Source organism: Quercus robur, chromosome 5, assembly GCF_932294415.1.
Source record: "Quercus robur chromosome 5, dhQueRobu3.1, whole genome shotgun sequence".
Classification (NCBI taxonomy): domain Eukaryota; kingdom Viridiplantae; phylum Streptophyta; class Magnoliopsida; order Fagales; family Fagaceae; genus Quercus; species Quercus robur.
The window spans coordinates 42487322-42494651 of NC_065538.1; positions in this window are offsets into that span (position 1 = coordinate 42487322).

Sequence of the window (7330 nt, forward strand, 5' to 3'; positions counted from 1 at the left end):
GCTGAGAGGCTCTAGTTTTTGGCCATTTTTCCCAGCCCCTTTCCCCGGATTGCTTACCTTTTCTTTTATACTAGCCTGTATCCCTTATCCAACATCCACGTGTGGGTTCGATTTTTCAGGACTGATACTTGTCCCATCAGCCCATACCCAGAGTAGTTGGGATGGTTGTAAAAGCTGAAGAGTATGGCTCTGTCAGGTGCAGAGTATTGAATGACAGTAAGGGCAGCTTTCCCTTTGTCCTTGGTTGTTATACTATCCAGCGTACCCCCCCTATTGACCTAGATATTTTAGATCTTTTTCCAAACTGTTCTTATACCGTTCTTGCCCTTCCTTCTAGGGAGACCTTGGACATGCCGAGGATAGAATAATCCTCGGCTGTGTCTCAAGACTATTTGGACTTTTATTACCTATCCTCGGCTATAACCTTCCTCGGCCCGGGCCTTGGGCCCCAATGTAAAAATGGGCCAGGGTCACAAATTATTGGACCCCACAATAGCCCCTCAAAATCCTGCTATCCGACCTCTTAGTTGGAGAGGAGGATTTTGGTAATGCCACGCCTTTATTGCGGTCTGCTTAGATCTGCCCTTCATCAATGTGGGTGTCTCTTCATCTATCCAGGAAACATACCGGACTACTGGACATTCTTTTGAACTCATTCATGAGGTGTTCCTGCTGTTTCATTATCCGAAACGCGCCTTTAATGATTTCCCTTTACGAGACCATTTTAAATTCGACGGTTATTGACAGCGTGGGGAAGTAGAACGGGTATATTCTCGTTTACCGATTTTCTTGGAAATTTGGACAGATTAAATGCCTCCCGTTCTGCCCTTCATATAAGAAGGAAAGCAAGAGGTTACCTCTCTTACACAGAGATCTTTCAATCCTCTTAAAGTCTGAAAACCCTTAGCCTTCCCAAGAGTTTCCCTTATCCGTTCGCTTACACCTTGAATCGTGATTCGTCCACGATAGGAGCGGGAATGAAGAGACCATACACTTCCCAGAAATGCTACGTTCTTGTGAAGCTCAAAATGGCTCGGTCAGGGCAGGGATGGCAGAGACTCAAGATACTTCTCATCCTCCTTTCAGCCAAAATCCGAAGCAGGGGCTCGTCGCGTCAAACTTTTGGCGCGACTGAGCTGGGTTCACCCATTATCAGTACCAGCCGCTCTCTTATGAGCATAGCTAACATGGCACCAACGTGTTAGGAGTCAGGACTGAAGCAGGGACAAAGTATCCCTGCTTCTTCCTCTCTTTCCTCACTGGTGCCTCATTTTGCCTCTCTTTCTTCTTCTTTCCCATCACCAGATCCATCCTGGTGCTTTTCCTTCTTCCTCTTCTTCTCCTCTTCCGCTAAGGAAGGTCCTCCTCTCAATATGGGTGCCACTGGGGTAGAATTTGGAAAGACTTGGGAGCAGAGCTTAAAAAGATTTCTGGTTGTTTGTTTTTTTTCTCTTTTATTGTTTTTGTAATTCGTTTTCTATATAGGCTTTGTTTAAGCCCTTCATTGTACGCTGTAATACCTCTTTACATTAATAAAGGTCGTCATTTCTTTATTTCGTATACTCTATCTCTTCTTTTGAAATGGTTATGCCGTGAATAGACGTACTATCCTGTAACTACTTTTTGTTTTTTATACTATGAACGATGCTTAGGGTCGAGATTCCAGTTAATAAAATGACCTTGCTCTGTGCTTATTGAAACTATCCGACTTAATAATACCGAATCGAACAAATGATACTTAGGACTAAAAATCCTTACTAAGAAGAAAAGGAAAAGATATTATGATGAGCTTATTAGAGCTGTCTGGCATAATGACGCCGACTTGAGAAAACAATACTTAGGGCCAAAATCCCTTTCTAAGAAAAAAGATGTTATTATGAACTTATTAGAGGTATCGTGTATAATAAGACCGACCTGAAAATGGGTTGTATACCCCAAACTTGAACGAGGTGATGGCTGAATACTCGATGCCACGTAGGAAGTAATCATCCGAGGATATATAATCCAAAAGTGTACAGCCCTTGTAGGTCGTTGAGCAATAAGGCGTTTCGCCATCTTCCCAATAATTTTCAAAGCCTTAACCTTTTCTGGTATTTGGTCCGAGAACTGAGCGACTTAGAATTCTTCTTAAGTAGCTGACTTCTCCATAGGTTGGAGTCCGAGGACCATGCAATACCTTGGTTCTGTCCAAAACTTGATTTTGATAAGTAGTTGGTTTCCCCATAGGTTTGAGTCCGAGGACCATGCAATACCTTGATTCTGTCCAAAACTTGATTTTGATAAGTAGTTGGTTTCCCCATAGGTTTGAGTCCGAGGACCATGCAATACCTTGGTTCTGTCCAAAACTTGATTTCAATAAGTCAATACCTTAGTTCTGTCCCAAAACTTGATTTTGATAAGTAGTTGGTTTCCCCATAGGTTTGAGTCCGAGGACCATGCAATACTTTGGTTCTGTCCAAAACTTGATTTTGATAAGTAGTTGGTTTCCCCATAGGTTTGAGTCCGAGGACATGCAATACCATGCAATACCGTAGCAGTTCACATCCTGCAATGAACTTTGAAGTTAATATGTATTATTTTTTTAATGTAAATAATATGATGTATTATTATTTTTTTCTTGTAAATGATGAGTATAATTTGAAATGATTAACAAACATGTTTTGTAGGATCTCATTTATTGTATTTTACATTTGCTATTGTCTTTATATTCTTTAAAGATAAATCCGCCCATGAAAATTGTTTTGTATGTATTTTTTGTATTTCTTGTATAGGATCATGTTTTTGACCATTCTTATTATTGATTTTTTTAAAAGAAAATATTATGTAAATGACATTTTGTGAGATAGTATATGCTATTTATTAGAATTTTTTTGATATTATAAATTTTAGAAATACACACTTGTCAATTATTTCAGCAACCTTAGGAATCTCAAGATTTATATATATTTTTGTTGCATTGGTTGATGACAAAAAGAATTTGCCATCATAAATTGCATAGAATATTAATAATAATAAATAAATAAAAGTGTATTGAAAAAAGGAAGACATGATTTCATGAGAATAAAATTTTCTAGAAGTATCATTTATAGGATCATGTTTTTGACCATTCCTATTATTGAATTTTTTTAAAAATAAAATATTATGTAAATGGCATTTTGTGAGATAGTATATGCTATTTATTAGACTTTTTTTGTTATTATAAATTTTAGAAATATGCACTTGTCAATTATTTCAGCAACCTCAAGAATCTCAAGATTTATATATATTTTTGTTGCATTGGTCGATGAAAAAGAGAATTTGTCATCATAAATCTCATAGAACATTATTAATATTAAAAAAAAAAAAGTGTATTGAAAAAAGGAAGACATGATTTCATGAGAATGAAATTTTCTAGAAGTATCATTTATACGTGAGGGAGGAGGAAGAGAGTTTGTGAGTGGGTAAGAGTTTTGGCTTTGATTTACAGGTGGGAAGGGTCAAACTTGGGTCATAATATGTAAGGTAATAACTTGACTTGGGCTTTTCATAAACTTTGGTTTATTTTTGAAAGTTAGTCCATTTTTTAGAGAATAACATTTGGTCTAATTGTCAAGAGCAACCCATATTTTATATAACATTAAAAATATAAGTTACTATGATCTATTAGATAACAATAAAACAAAACTTAATAAAAAGAGGTAAAAATGGCTAAATGCAAAATTAGAGTGCTACATGGCAAGACCTCATGCACTCCCACAATAGATCTCTGCTTTTATATTGATATATTGAATGATGTGCGTGCATGAGTGTGTAGTGAATACACGGAGAGAGCATGGCGCAAGGGTGAAGGAGAATTTTCCAATGAGTGCAAAGAAAAGCAGAGAACTCTTGAATTAAATTTATGGTAGGACCCACAATTCATGTGAGAGAGGGGGAGTACGCATTTATTGTACTCCCAGAGTATTCAATAATTTCCCCCCAATTTGTCCCATTTATATTCATCAATCAAACGATCAATATATATATATATATATATATAATGTAGAGAACTTATGCGAGAGTATATGAGATCTTGCCATATGACGCTCTAATTTTGCATTTAGTATTTTTTTTATAACTTTTTTTCATTAAGTTTTTTTTACTATTACTAAAAAAATCGCATTAACTTATTTTATTGTTATCTCATTAATCTCTCGTTAATTACTTGAGCTTACACCACACCTTTCTCTTTTCTTCATGTCTTTTAGCATACCTGCCTTTTTAGTATTAAAAACAAAAGCAAATAATAATAATAATAATAATTAAGGATTAATAGTAATAACTAACCAGATAAGTTCTTGAGGAAAGATAGACAGACATGAAAATATTGTCGATTGTTAAATGAAACACACTGTTTCACTATCACGAAAATAAAAGACTTGAGATTGATAAAACATTTGTAAAAGAGAGAAAAATGAATCTGAGGGGCCGACACCTTCGTCATACTGGCCTCTCACCACCATCAAGCCATCGAAACCCCTATGAGTATTTTTTTTTTTTTTAAATTAGGGGCTTAAATATGATTTAGGTTTGGGTAATTTGGATGGATAGTTTTTTTTTATTGGGTATATAAGAAGAGAGAATATTTGGTGCACAATGTAAAGTCATATTCTACCTTGGTTTTAAATCATCTACAGGTCACATGCATATGCACTTGCCCACATCATGTCTTAATGTCGCACTATCGATGAGTGAAAGACGGTGAGAGTTTGACACACTTCATTTCATGGTATGCAATCTATGAATGCAACACAAATTATTTGATTTTCATGGTCCAATTACTCTTTTGCATTTATTTTTGGATTTGTGATTATTTTAAAGATTAATCTTATCTTCAAAAGGCTACAAATATGCAGTGAAGCTACTAAACTAATTTTTAATATCTCAAAATATATATGTTTCTTTACTCTAATTTAGTTTATTTTTTATTTATTTATAATATATGTACAACATTCTCTAAAACCATTTTACATAAAATATCACAAAATTATCCGTGCATCACACAAGCAACTTACTAATATATTATAAAGGTTAGATTCCAAAACTGGTGGATACATGCATGCTACGATGACACTTATTCATCTTCAAAGCATACTATAATGACATGTGGCAACTTCCTATATTTAATTGGTATGATTGGATAAACAATGCCACATGTTAAAATATTATTTGTACATCTCAATGTGTTTGCTATAATACTAGACATGTGGCATCTATAATTAAAATTTTGAATGAAATAAACACATTTATTTAGTATGGTATTTAAGTTTACATTTTTATTATTAATTATGACTACTAATTCTTAATTTTTCATTTGTCTATTTATTTTCCTAACAATTCCCCTTTCGAAGGCTGTTCAAGTATTTTGTTCTAAAAAAAGTAATTCGTTAAAATATGTGTAATCTAATTGTCTATCAAATATTATCTGTAGGCTCCAAGGACGGGCTTGCTAGACCAAATCACTATTTGGGCTCACAATTTATTTGTGTGGTGGGTCTAGGTATCCTACCTTGGGTTGTTCTAGGCTTAGGGGCCCAATTGGGGGCACTTCCCTCTCTTCCTCTATGTTTTCTTCTTTTCAAATCCTCTCTATCTCTCTCCTCTCTTTTCCCAAAATTGCATCCCCTCCCAATTCCTTCGTTTCTCCTATTTATAGCCTTCATTAATGGGGTGATCATCATTATCTTCTTCCTTAGTGCAAAGAAAGGTCCAATGTCGATGAACTTAAGTGGATTTTTAGGTACGAGTGGCTTTGGGAATGGTTCCCACTGCAGCAAATGTGTTCGGCAACGGAGTTTCCTAAGGTTTTACCGAGCACTTAAATGGCGATGTGACCGGGTGATGTGATCGGGCATGTATATAAAGCCCAGAAATGGTTTCCCGAGCAGCATGTGAGTGGAGCGTATGCAGCCCGCTATTTAAGTATCTGTACAACACTCAGTTCAGACTAGTAGTTATTGTGAGCTTGGGCCGGGGCTCTTGTTGGTGAGAAGGTTGGACCCCCGACCCATATCATTAATTCATGGCCCAAAGCCCAAATGAACTTGGACGTTAGGTGCCGTACAATAGCCCCCCCTTGATTTGACCTTGGCTCCCGGGGACGAATCAAGGAGTTAGAGAGGCAGTGATTTGCCCTAGAAATCCAACGAATGCGTTTTGGGTGGTTACAGCGGTCCATAAATGCCCTCCTCAAAAGGCGCGTTGCTTCAAACCCTTTGGTTCTGCCATCATTATTACCTAGCGATTCGCAAACCGAGGCGTGCGTGTGGATCGCTCTGGGTATTTCTAAGGTCACTCCCTTTTACTTCATCATTGCTAATTAATGTTAATTATTGCTCACCAATTGATGCTTTTCCTTAGCTCTTATAAATAGTTCACCTTAATCCATTTTCTCACTTTTCACTCTCTGTTACTCCGAAATTTCTCTCTGCCGAGCATTCTCTTGCGTTCCAGTCCACTAACCCAGAATCCTCCTCTCCCTTAGAGCTAGAAGTAAGTTTTCTTCCCCTTTCCTTTGCTTTTATTCCCCTCCCCAGAGCTCTTTCTAATTTCTAGGCTTAGGATGGGTTTTGCTTATCTCTTGAACACCGGAGTGCCTTTAGCCGCTTTTAGGCAAACCTTTAGCATCCCCGATGATGTGGAGTTGGCTTATTGCCATGAAAGTGAGATCACCCTCCACAGAGGGGTAGGCACGACCTTTTTCCCATTGATGTTTGTCTTAGATGGTGGGGTCAGCTTTCCCATAGACTTGCTTCTACTTAACACCCTTAGATACTACGGATTGAGTCCCGACCAACTTTCCCCCAACTTTTACCGGGTAGTGAGTTGTGTGGGTAGGCTAAACCAAACGTTTGGTCTGCAACTAGACCACCACGACGTAAACCATATGTACAGCCTTTGTGGAAAGAAGAAATCAAATTACTACTTAAAGACTAGAGATACAAGGGTACGGCTGATTTCATGTTTACCGAACTCTAATAGGAATTCTGCCGGGTAATATATCCGGGTGCACGGCAATTGGTTTGCCGGTGACATCCCTCACCCTTTGTCACGGTGCGAAGTTGGTTCGTCCTAACCTTTAATTTTCCATATTCCCTAAATTTGTAAATACTTTATTTACTCTAACCCTGATTCATTCTCTTTTGCTGCAGACGGTTCAGTGTTCACCCAAGACATCAAAACAATTCACGTTCGAGACCTGAGATTTGTGCTAAGGTCCAAAATCTTTGTGCACTGGGACGGGCAACTCCGCGCGTCTCACCTTATTCTCGGCATGGATCCGGTGTACTCCACTTGGCAACCTTTCAGCCAA